Source organism: Uranotaenia lowii, chromosome 3 (assembly GCF_029784155.1).
Source record: "Uranotaenia lowii strain MFRU-FL chromosome 3, ASM2978415v1, whole genome shotgun sequence".
Taxonomy (NCBI): domain Eukaryota; kingdom Metazoa; phylum Arthropoda; class Insecta; order Diptera; family Culicidae; genus Uranotaenia; species Uranotaenia lowii.
Window position 1 is genome coordinate 247,802,833 of NC_073693.1, and position 13,395 is coordinate 247,816,227.

At 36.6% G+C, this 13,395-nt stretch overlaps 1 protein-coding gene across 5 annotated transcripts in view; it reads left to right on the forward strand.

Annotated features, from left to right (window-relative positions):
• Positions 1 to 10,793, forward strand: part of LOC129755947 (ras-specific guanine nucleotide-releasing factor 2-like) — a 546,013-nt gene extending 535,220 nt beyond the window's left edge. For all 5 annotated transcript variants that reach the window (XM_055752664.1, XM_055752665.1, XM_055752668.1 and 2 more), the window contains one exon: positions 9,801 to 10,793. The gene's annotated coding sequence lies outside the window, so the exon portion shown is untranslated. The remainder of the gene's footprint in view (positions 1 to 9,800) is intronic.
• The last annotated feature ends 2,602 nt before the right edge of the window (positions 10,794 to 13,395 follow it).

The following is a 13,395-nucleotide window of genomic DNA, read 5'->3' on the forward strand; positions in this document are numbered from 1 at the left end:
GAAGATGAAAAGATATTTGCAGAAAGTATCTCAAAACCCTACTCCTTTTTTAATAAAAGAGAATGAAACTAGACTAGACCAGTGGTTTTCACACTTTTTTCAATCAACGCTCCTCTTTGCTGATTTTCCGAGCTCACCGCCCCGCTTAGTAAATTTCGGAAAAAATAAGTAATAACTCGTTGATACTGTTGAAAAAAATAATGTTTTAGTTTTTGGTACAAGGCTCTATTTCACCCAAAAACAAATCGTTAGGTTTCCGATTTTTAAAAGAATTTAAAAACATATTTTAATTTTCAAATAACAAAATGTCAATAAAGCATAATTACATTTAATAAATATTCAATAAAGAATTTCAATAACTTTATAGATAATCAAACGAGCCGTTTTAAGCGTAAGGGAAATAAATGTAAAAATTACAAATTTTGAGTTTATAATGCCAAACGTTTAATCACACCTTAAACGTCAGCTGGTGTAAGTTCAAGATTTATAAAATATTTTTATTCTTATTTATTTTCTTTTTTTGAATGGTTATTGTAACTTTCAAAAAATATGTGAAAGAACAAAAACTTATTTTTTTCAAATCGATTTGATTAGAGTTGATTGATTAGATTTCTACGTTAGAGATGGTACCAACTCAGTTTTTCGATCATTTTCATTATGATTTCATATATAGGGGCAAATGAGTGAGTCTAATTGTTTTTAATTGTATGGCAACAAGTGAAAAACATATGATGATATGAAATAACAATTCACAAAAACCTGTATCCTGAGAGAAACGCTTCAAAAACTAATATTACAAACTTTTTATTATCGTTTTTATTTGGGCATGTGAAACGCCAAAATCTCACCTCCCCTGAGCATTTTTCCAATGCTCTTTAAAATTCAAAATTGTAATCACAGCTCACATGACAGATCTTGCTTCCCTGGAAGCGGTAGGGACCACTTAGAAAATCACTAAAGAAGACGATTTCAATCAAAAAGATGCATTCAAATTTAAGAATCACACGAGTTATTTAATGATGAACAAAACACAAATCCCCAGCTTACATTTTTTACCAATTATTCTATTTCTTCTTTTCCGTTGATCTTTGCACTTTTCAATATTTTAGTTTCGGTCTAAGAATTCTACTATTTGTTTCATTATTTGCCAACATGCCCAAAATTCAATAAGAGAATTTAAAAAATAGATAGTTGATAAACTAATTAACCTTCATAAAATATAAAAGAGATTTTAAATCTTTTTAACAACCTAGATTAAGGATCCCTCTTTTGCCGATGTTTACTACTTTTAGGGAAACATTGCTTAAGAATAAAAAATCTTGTATTTTTTGGGGAGAATCGCATCCAACTGTTTAAGTTGAAATTTCAGAGACTAGATAAGATGAAAATTGATGTTGAAAAACATGTAACATGAACTCCAAAAATTCCACACATCAGAATCTTTTTATCAGAGTCTTTTAAAATTTCATCAAATCTGAAACTTCCTAATTTCTAAATTTTTGAATTTTATGCTTAAAGCTTTAACGTCTTAAAACTTTCCCTAAGATGAAACTATGTTCAATTCTTTCTTTTACCCAGATACATTGTCTTACAAAATCTCTCCAAAGTTTGAAAATGTTATTAATGTTAACGATTCCAAATAACTGTATTTTAATGTTTTTGTAAAATATAGTTTTATGAATTATTTATTTTATTAACGTGTTCGTCGTAAATCATCAGAAAATAATTATGCAGTTTATTTTTTAAATTGTAGGTCAATTAAACTTTATATAATTTAGAATCTGGTTGTTTATAAAGCCTTTGAGCTTTACTTATTCATAAATTTTAAATTTGGCAAAAAAGTTACGCTTCTCTATTCCTTTCGTTTCCACACTCTGAAATATGAATTTTGCAACATATGCATTTTTGCAGAAATAGCTAGACCTAGAAGCTGTGTTCTAGTGAAGTTTCTTTTTAACTACTTCAAAAACACTGAGAGTTTCAAAACCTGACATTTCGTGTTCATTGAATGTTTAGTTTCGATTGGTCTACACATTATTGTACGTCTCGGTGGTCGAGTGGTTAGCGTGGTAAGACGGTAATCGCCTGGTCCACTGATGGCATGGGTTCGATTCCCATCTCGGTACTGGGTATTAAATGTTAATCTTAAGTTGTCCATGTCATTTATTCAGTCTGTAAGCCTAAATCGGCTAAGACGGTGTGTGTCTTTTTATTATTTTCGAAAATTGAAAATGAAGAAGATTCTAGCTACGACAAAAATGCATTATAGGGGAGATAAGGGCATAACGAGCATCCAGGGCATAATAAGCACTACTCTTTTCTACAAAAGTACGTATTTTCTTGAATAAATTTTCATGAGGATTTTTTTCGTATTTCCTATAGCATTAAATTCCCACAAAAGCAGGAATCTTCTTATCATCTTTACAGAGACATTTGAAAAAAAAAATCAGTTAGGTTCTCAAGTAACGAAAATATTATAATTTTCGAGCATCACGAAGTAAGCTCTGATGATCTTAACTAACCTTGATCTATAAAGTACGTACTGCAACATGATTTACACATTGTTTCTCAATTTTTACCATTATAAAATTTATAATTTTTCATTTTTATCAATTTTAAAACACGTTTTTACTTAAATTTGTTGGCTCGAGGCATAAAGAGCACCACTGATCGAGGCACGATGAGCCTTTTCTGCCGTAGAATCTAGCAGTGAATTAAAATTTATTCATAGAGCTAAACCTTGACAAATTTACATCCGACGATTTATTTATTTCACACACCGTCTTGGATTCAAATATCCTACAGACTGATCTTAATATCTAAGGTTCTTAATTCTTTGTTTAAACATCGTTTTGGACACAGTAAAATCAAACAAATTGTTCACAACACTAAAACACTGAAAACAGCTGGTCAGAAGACTATTCTGTCCGTAAGTAGGCGGTGCATACCTAGCGCTAAAAGTTGTCTTCCTCGCAGATGTCTGGATGGTGCAAGAAAGCATACTTCATTAAGTAGAGCTGCACAATCCACGTTGCCGGTAACCAGATCAAACACAAAAAGCCGTTTCAGTTTTACACGTTTGGAAGAGAGGGTCTCTAAATTGATCAACACGCACCGACTCTCATAATCCGGAAGATTGATGGGGTCGCTCCACGGAAGTGACCTGAGAGCGTAACGAATGAATGATCGCTGCACTTTTTCGATTCGAAGACTCCAAGATGTGTGGTAAGGAGCCCACACACAAGCGGCGTACTCCAAAACACTTCTCGCCAAGGAACAGTACACAGCTTTAAGAGTGTATACATCCTGAAAAGATTGTGAATTGCGCCTCACAAATCCAATAACAGAGAAAGCCTTCGCTGTGATGGCACTGATATGGTCGCTGAACGTTAGTTTTTTATCAACGATGACGCTCAGATCGTTCATGGAGCTGACTTGATCGATGCTGGTACCGTTGATACTGTACTCGAAGCAGACATTGGACTGACGGCGACTAAAAGTTATGCACTCAGAAAAATACTATTATGTATGCCATAAGATTCTCTTATGAAGTGGCGCCATAAGAGAAATTAATGAAATTCATAAGATTGTCTTATGACGCGAATGAATTCTGAAGATGAACGCCTACTTCAATGAGAGGTTGTTGCTTTTCATAAGAGATTCTTATGGAAACAGTAAATCACTTTCTAATAAGAAAAATTCTCGATATTTCATGTTGAAAACATTCACTTTATTGTTTGCCAAATTTGTTTAAAATTAAATCCTTCATGGTCACCATCAGCAGCGCATCAACAGACGGCTCCATCAAAGTTTTTTTTTGCCGCATCTTAATCTTCGACCTTTCGTTTTTTGCGGATCAGCTTGCTGAAAAGTAAACAAATAATGTATTTTAGTTTACTAATATATTCAACGTTCACACCAAAAACATCAAATCGAACTTACCTTTCTTAAGATAACAATAACATTTATCATTGAATGAAAACTATAATAACTATGAACTGGCGATTGCTTCGTACTGTTAGATGATGACAAAAAAAAAACTGATGCTATGAATGAATGTGTTCATCATTTTTTCACAATGCCGTTTCCTCTATTTTTCATAAGAACATCGTATGAAAATTGAAAGAATTTCATAAGACTCTTATGAAAAATTAGTTTGGAAGCAAAAAAGTGGTTCATAAGATGTATCTTATGAAATTTATAATAAGATTTCCTCTGGGTGTGGACTTGCATTTTTTATGTTCAACTGCATCCCATTTTCAAAGCACCACAGGAGAAGCTCGTCGATGTCAGATTGAAGAGCGTGGCAATCTAGAACCGATGAGATTATTTTGTAGATCTTAAGATCATCAGCATATAGCAGCATGCAGGATTTCAGACGGAAAGCCAGATCGTTCACAAAAGAACAAATATCAAAGGGCTCAGAATACTGCCTTGCGGGACACTTGAGGTCAAATAAAAAATGCGCGAACGTGATGTATTGATCTTGACAAACGCTCTTCGATCGGTCAAATACGATTGAAGCCATTCGGTCATCCAAAGGGGAAGACCCATGTGAACCAGCTTGTGAATGGCGAGTCTATGAGGAACTTTGTCGAAAGCCTTACTGAAGTCAAAGTAGACTGCATCCACTTGTCGACGCTTCTCGATTTCGGTTGATAGGAAGTTGGTGTAACACATCAGGTTTGACACTGTGGATCGCTTCTTAACGAATCCGTGTTGATAGTCAGAGATCAAGTGACGAGTGAACCATGCTCTCAAAGACTTTGGCTATGTAACACAGGATTGAAATTCCTCGGTAATTTTCCACAGAATTACTACAACCGGATTTATGAATCGGAGTTATCGAGGCGGTCTTCCATACCGCAGGAAACTTCCGTTCGTGAAGAGAACGATTGAAAAGCAGACAGATAAGCAGCTTCAATGATTCTGCGCATTCCCTCAAGAATATTGGTGGTAGTAGATCAGTTCCAGGACCTTTTTTGACGTTCAGCTTTTCCAGCTCAGATAGAACATCACGTTGCGTAAAGTTAAAGGATGGTAGCGTATTGTCATGCGTAGGAATACCCTGTCTACTCGCATCAGAAAGCTCAGGTGAATTGAGATTGTTCACGCTGCTGAAGAAGTCGGCAAACAGATTGGCCGATTCCTCAATTGAATCTGCGGACAATTCGTGGTACTTCATTTGCTCAGGTATACAGCTGCTTAACTTGCGGTTCTTCACAAACGTCCAGAAACTAGATGGGTTGTTCTTCAGGGTTTAATTCCTTTCGGTCGATGTATCTACGAAATGATGCGGCTTGGCAATCGTTGTATCGAGTTTCGAGTTGTTTTAGACTTTCTTTATCCTGTTGGGACTTGGAACGTAGAAAACGCTTTCGAGCCTTGCGTACAATATTTCGAAGATGACGAAGTTCAGAAGACCACCACGGAAGTTTGGTTGTGTTGAGACGTCTCCGCTTACGTGGGATGATCCTATTCATGACATCAAAAAGCTTTCCGTAAAACAGCACCGTTGCATCATCCGTTGATTTGTCACCGCGTAACTCAAGCCAGTTGATCAAAGACAGACTTTGATTCAACACAGTATAGTCACACCTTGCAAAGTCGAGCTCTAATTCACCGTTGTTTGTTGGAAAGTGTGCGTCACAGTTATTATTAATGGTAAAGCAGAGCACGAAAAGGTTATGGTGAGCTTCTGGTATCAAAAGACTTGAAGGGGGTTCAACCACTTCAATGTCATAAGTGTCACTAACGAAAGCGGGATCAAGAATACGGTCATTTACGTTCCGTAGAGAATCAAGTTTAGCCTATGGGTAAGGTGTCGGAGAGGTAATTAAAAGACTAGAGTTCGATTTCTGTTCGAGGTGATTTTTTTTTCATTCACAATTCATGATCGATTTTTTTATTGTTACTTTATACGGCTAGTATCATCATCCGCCAAACAAAGCACCAGAAACATAATGTATGAGCTTGTGTGAATTGTTTGTATTCTACAAACAGACCTAGATTATTTTGTTATTGGTTCGTTTGAAAAATCTACGGCTCACCTGACTTCATTGAGTTGAATTCGCTGCTAGATTGCCCGGCAGAAAACACCCATCGTGCTTTGATTAATGGTGCTTATACTGCCTCAAGGGGGGTTCTCATTATGCCCCTACAGTGGCTGGTTTTCAGCTTTTGGCAATTTTTTTAAAATGCATTTTTTAACGTTTTCATCTAGTTTTTCAAGTTTCAGCCCGTTTGGAAATAGGCTTTCAAGTGTCTGAACACGAAACAATAATGCAACCTCCCTATTATAACTTTTTTCTATGGTTAAATAAGCGTCTTCCTTAAGGTGGTCCTTATGCCCTTATCTCCCCTAATAGTTAAATAACGGGTAACGATTCTTCGTCAGAGTATAAACTTTTATCAAAAGCACAAAAAAAATGTGTTTTTCATAAATATTTTGCATATTTTAATCACATTCATTGTTGTGTCTTATGTGTCGCATTTTGCTATTCCATACCTACTGGAACAAATCTTATTCATTTTCTCTTGAGGATTTTTCTGCTGTACCTACATGTATAAATGTGAAGCTGGATAAGTGAAAAATTTCTTACGCGATGGTAATGTTCAGTCCCTTGAGCTCTTGCCTATCCAGGTTCTATTGTAGAAAGAACAACGTAAGTAATTGAATTTTTTTATTTTTTTTTAATAATTTCTTTTATTATTTTTATTTTTTTTAAATATTTTAATATTTTAATAATATTTAATATTTAATATAGTGTTATTTAAGAAAAATTTAAGCTTTTTACTTCCTTAAGCTTGATAAATAGAACTCTCCCCTTTTCGTCTCACTCGAAATTGTTTTCCAAAATATCTTTTGAAGTAACTTGAATATTGATAAATTTCTTTCCAAATTTTTGAAAACTTATGAACAAACCTAATTTTTTTTTGATTTTGTCAATGTTCCCTTCAACCTCACTTATTTTGATGCATAAATCATAAGATCTACTGTTGATTTATTTTTAAGAGGCAATTGAAGTTGAAATATCTCAGTTAGCTCAGTTTACGGTAAATAAAGAAATTGTTTCAATCACAAACCCATCTACACTCTAAACAGTTTTTTTTTCATAAAGTTGTTCACCATGTTGGTTATGCAGGGAGATTATAATTTCTTAGAGTTGACATCGAATATTTTGGAAGCAGTTCTGAACTTGCTTTACAGCCTTTTGGTATTTCTTTAAGAAGGTTATTAGAAGGTTTTTTTCAATTGTCAATTAGCTTTTTATTTTCAAAACTAACAAGAATTTACTAAGCTTTCATTCTTTAAAGGTACATGAATGATATTTCAAGGGTTTATAACATTGCATTTATATTTCATTGAAGCCAACGTATTTCTGCCACGGATTATTTTTCTAAAAAGTAATTGAAAGGTTTATTTTGTTATATAGCTGATCTTAAATTCAGGAAAACCGGGGTTATTTTAAAGTTAAAACTAAAACTTAATAAGAAAAAAAATTATAGCACCCAGGGCATAGTAAGGTCCTTTTTTCTACGAAAGACCGTATTTTCTCTTATAAATTTTCATGAATCATAGTTTCGTACTTAGTAGGTATTGTATTAACTTTTCTGCCAAAAAGAAATCCTCTTATCATCTATACAGAAATACATATATAACAAAAAAACAACTACTAGGTTTTAAAGTGACAAACATCTTATAATTTTGAGCACCGGAAAATAAGCTCTTATGATCGTTGAATTTTTTTGACACACATGTACACATTGTTCCTCAATTTTTACTATCAATATATTTTAAATTTTCCACTATAATAAATTTTAAAAGGCGTTTAAACTTTAAATTTTTGACTCGATTCGTATAGAGTTTAATTTATCGGGGCACGATGAGCATTTTCCGCCGTCAAATCTAGCAACGAATTCACCTCCATGAAGTCAACTGAATTATAGAGCTACAGCTTGACTTGTATACATTTGACGATTTAACGTATTGGTTAGGTGTAGGAGAGGTAATCAGAAGACGCGAGTTCGATTCCTGGTTGGGGTGTTTTTTTTCATACAAAAAAATAACAAATTAATGTATGTCTGTTTGTAGATTACGTACAATCACACATACTTTCGCGTGAAAAAGAGTGCTTATTATTCCCCAGGTGCTTATTATACTCTTATCGCCCCTAGGTTTGTCTGCATTTTTTGGTTTTATTTAATTTTTTTTTTCAAATGAAGCAATCTTTACACCACCAGTCAACTACTATCTTCCTTTTTTTGTGTGTTTGGCGTGGCTAAAAACGCCCTGGGATCGGTGATTCAACCATCATTAAGCTTCATCTTACTCCCTGAAGTGCAACATCAGCACTCGAGATTCACTCATTCGTTAGTAAGTGTAGCGTGATTTTTCTGTTAGATAAGCAACAGCCAAATAATCAGAACAGAGAGAAAAGTAACAGAGACATAAAGTGATTGTTTAGCAAATGGAAAAGCATCTTTTCGCTGTAGATATTCTGAAACTGTTTATATGTTTTTTACCCTGGCGATTTTCTATCAAAAAGATAACTATTCCGTTTTCAAGCACTCCGCGCGTGTGAAATTCTTGTAAATCATCTTTTTTAAGTTTAAAAAAATTCGTGAAATCAAATGGACGTTTATGGATCAGATTATTCTGAAAGGCTTTTTTTTACCTGATTTTCCCTACGTTTTTCTAGAATAGCTACAGGAGATTGGGCAAATTGGTTTTCGAATGAACACAGATGAGCAAAATACGTTTCAAAAGATCTTGTCGAGACAAGAAAAAGTTGCTATGGGGTGAAGAAAATCTACTGTGGGAGAAAATAGTCATGGATTAAAGAAGTTGTATTATTTCGAAGAAAAAAGAGACAAAAGTGTTCAGTTAGCGTTTTTTACACTATTTTCTTCGAAATTACACAACTTCGATAATCGATCTTGAATGATAAATGAAAAAAATCGCCTCGACCTGGAATCGAACTCGAGTCTTCTGATTATCTCTCCGACACCTGACTAATAGGCTAAATCGACAGATGTAAACTTGTCAAACTGTAGCTCAATAATTCAGTTGACTTCATCGAGTTGATTTCGCTGCTGGATTCTGCAGCACAAAAGGCTCATCGTGCCCCGATCTATGGTGCTCTGTTCGTCCCGAGTCAACAAGTTTAAGTAAAAACGGATTGAAAAGTTTTTTTTTATCTTTATTAGAGAGACTTTCAGCCTTTGGCTGGTTCGTCTCTAGGAAAAAGGCTTTTTTTACAATTAGTTAATTATAAAAGATTCTTTCAGGAAACACAGCATTTATCTTCTTCTACTGCATCGTTCGAGAGTGCGTTCCGGATTGATTCATTTATTTGGTATGCATTTCTAGGGCCTGAATATTGTGGACATTCTATCAGTACGTGTTCTACCGTTAACCTCGCATCGCCGTTGAAAAGTTGATTCAAATGAAAAAAATTAAAATTTAATGTTAGTGAAAACTGAGGAACAATGTATACATCATGATATAGTGCGTATCTTATAGATCGAGATGATTTAGCAATCATAAGAGCTTTTTTTTTGGTGCTCAATAGTTTTAATATTTTCGTAACTTGAGAATCTGTGTAAAGAAAGGAACTACAAAACTGTTCCTGGTGAAAATTTATTACGGAAAATTCGTATTTTCTTAGAAAAGAGGAGTGTCCAGTTCGCTTCGGGTTCTCGTTATGCCCTTACCTCCCCTAGGTACCTTTTTTGATAGGAAATCTCCATTTTCGTTTGACTGTTTTCTAATAGAATCTATTTTCTTTTATTTACAGGTCGAGAAAAACCATGATGAATGGATCCGGACAGTAAGATTTGGCTGTCATCAATCAACAGTAAGATAAATCAACGTAATTTTGCGCATATCCTGCATCACATTTGCAAAAAAAAATACAATCAACAAACATGAATCAAATTCTCACAGTTCCCCAACAGTTTGCAGGAACAGTAAATTACATAATTATAACAAATAAAACCACAACCAATCTCCTCCCTTTTGCCTTTCGATCGTTGAAAATTCAGAATATGAGCCATTTTTATCTTATCCAATATAAAGTAAGAAATTAGTAGCGATCTTCCTAGGGATGTTCGAAATCTTCCACTGCAAGTGTTGAATGAAACCAAAAAAACCGAAGAAAAACTATATTTAGCTAGTAGATTAGAATGGTCAATGTTATGCTGGTCATAACCACCCTTTTATGCTATGAAAGTTAAACTTATGAAAAAAATTGGTAGTTTGTAGATAACAGATGGGTAAAAATATCATCTCAAAAATAAACATTCGCCACATTGACTGGATGACAAGAAGCCAATATTTAAAAAAAATCACTGTATCAAGCAGTTTACCTTTTAAACAGATCTTAACATATCTAACGTTCGAGCGTCACCGAGCTCAGAGAGATTCGCTAGATTTTCTCGTGAGCGATAAACTGACAACCGATGACTCAAAATCGATAAAATTAGGAAACCTTATGCTAACCACCAAAACAAAGCCCGGAGGAAACATATTGGAGTGTAACACAACATTTGGATACAGTCAGGTTAATATTTGTGAAAGGTTTCGGTACAGATCGTTGGGAAGGAAAACAAAATGAGTGAAGCAACGTGAATGCGGAGTATAGAATCTTAGATTATTATCACTCGGAATGTACTTTTTTGTTTTGAATGAAACTATTATGAAAAATCTCTGACAAGGGTAGCCCATGGTTTCGAATGCCGCTTAGTCTGAGGCATTCGCTGAACAAATCGCTTTTTTTACAACGCTCTTCAACAATGATTTTATTTTCATTTTTTTTATATATCTATTTTCATAGAATACCGTTCAACGACATACATAATTTGACGAACATTGTTCCTAAAACTTACTCGGTGCATGGTAACCGTTCTCCAATTCCTCGGGCACCCCACATTCGCCAGATCACGCTCCTCTTGGTCTAACCACCTCGCTCGTTGCGTCCCCGCTCGTCTTGTTCCTACCGGATTCGTAGCGAACACCTGTTTTGCAGGACAGTCGTCCGGCATTCTCGCAACATGTCCCGCCCAGCGTATCCGGCCAGCCTTCACCACCTTCTGGATACTGGGTTCACCGTAGAGTCGCGCGAGCTCGTGGTTCATCCTTCGCCTCCACACTCCGTTCTCTTGTACGCCGCAAAAGATGGTTCTTAACACTCATCGCTCAAAAATTACGAGTGTACGCAGGTCTTCCTCGAGCAACATCCATGTCTCGTGTCCTTAGAGAACAACTGGTCTAATGAGCGTCATATACAGGTTACACTTCGTGCGAGGGCTAAGTCTTCTCGACCGCAGTTGCTTGTGGAGTCCATAGAAGGCACGACTTCCGCTGATAATTCGCCTCCGGATCTCACGGCTGGTGTCATTGTCTGCGGTCACCAGTGAGCCGAGATAGACAAAGTCTTCGACTATCTCCAGCTCGTCGCCGTCGATCGCGGGAAAGCAGGTTCGGTCGGTCTGGGATCCGCAGGCCAGCATGTACTTCGTCTTGGATGTATTAATCATCAACCCAATCCTCCCTGCTTCGCGTTTCAGTTTGCGGTAGATGTCTTCCACCGCCGCAGATGATCTGCCGACTAAATATCAATGTCATCGGCAAAGCAGATAAGTTGTCGAAGACCCCTACGCGATTCGAATGAATTTGTCAATTCACCCGAAATCCGCACACAGCACTGCGTTCCATCCATCGTTGCAATGATCAGTCTGGTCAGCTTCCCCGAGAAGCTGTTTTCGTCCATGATATCGTCCATAGCTCATCAGGATTGACCGTGTCGTATTTATGAGGCTTTGAAGTCGATGAGGAGATGGTGCTTGGTGTATACGTCATTTTTGGAGGATTTGCCGTAGTGTGAAGATCTGGTACCTCGTAGACGGTCCCTCCATTAAGCCCATGACTTCCTACGAATCTGTTTGCTTGTGGCGTAAGGCGGCGGAATAGGATTCGAAACAGCACTTTGTAGGCGGCATTAAGGAAAGTGAGCGCTCGGTAGTTCTCACAACCCAATTTGTTGCTTTTCTCCGGAAGCTGTTCTTTGTACCAGATCCAGACCATCAACAGGTGTAGGTAAGCGGTCAACCATTCTGGGCCCATTTTGATGAGTTCAGCAGCGATTCCATCCTTCCCAGCCGACTTGTTGCTATTCAGCTGGTGAATGGCTTCCTTAACATCACTCATCGCGGAAATGGTTCCACCTCGTCATTGGCAACGCCAAGAATGTATCCGTCTTAATCTCCTGTATATTCAGATGTTCATCGAAGTGCTGCTTCCACCTTTTTATCACTCACGATTGTCAGGTAGCCTTAATCCTTTTACCAGTACAATTCTGCTTGTGGCACGAAGCCTTTGCGGGATGCGTTGAGTTTCTGATAGAACTTTTGTGTTTCTTGATGCAGCTGCTCCAGCTCCTCGAGCTCCTACTCCTTCAGGCGACGCTTTTTCTCCTGGAAAATTCGGACTGGCTGCCTACTCCACTGTCGGTGATTTTTCACATTTCGGCGAGTGCTTGTTTGCACTACTGCCGCCCGCGCGGAATTCTTTTCGTCAAACACCCTCCAACAAACAAATTCTGGCAACATTGTTTTGTAGAGTGTATTGTCTTCAAAGCACTGTGATTTAAATAATATTTTAACCTGTGTTAACTATCGGATAAATGCTGAATTCATTTAATCTGGACTAAACGCGAAGTGTTTTACGACTTTGAAATGCAGTTTAGTCAAAATTACGGTTTATAAAGCCTAAAACAAACGCATATATTGTGACCGAATGTTGACTCCTTGTGTTAACTAGAATCATTGTGTCTTGTTAATGGCATTACACCGATCCTTAACGATGAGTACCACTCAGTGTTCAACGAGCAACAAAAAAAAGGACTACAAAGATCGAGTATATTGCAACGTCTGACGCAAAGCTTCACACTGTAACTGTTCTGGACTCACCGCTACTGGTATTACTACAAAAAGGTGTCACTTAAATACGTTTGTACCCAATGTGTCAGTATGCGACGTAATGTGCCACCCGAATACGTTAAACTGGTGAGTTTAGTGCAAACACGAAAATCGACAATTTTAAAACGGATCATCTTCCCTTCATCTTGGAGCTTCGTAAAGTATGTTTCACATAGAATCTGTTCGGATAAAATTGATCATTTCTCCGCAAAGAAATAACGTACAACAACAGTAAAAATGTCATTTTGTAGGGTTTTTATTGCACTGTAAGGAAAAAAAATACATAAAAATCATTCGTCAGCTTTTCGGATGAATTTTCGAACTTTTTTTGTGATACCACCCATCATTTTCTGCACAGTACTGCTAGTAACCTCATTCGCCATCTTGTTCCACCACTTTTCCATTTGGGCGGTT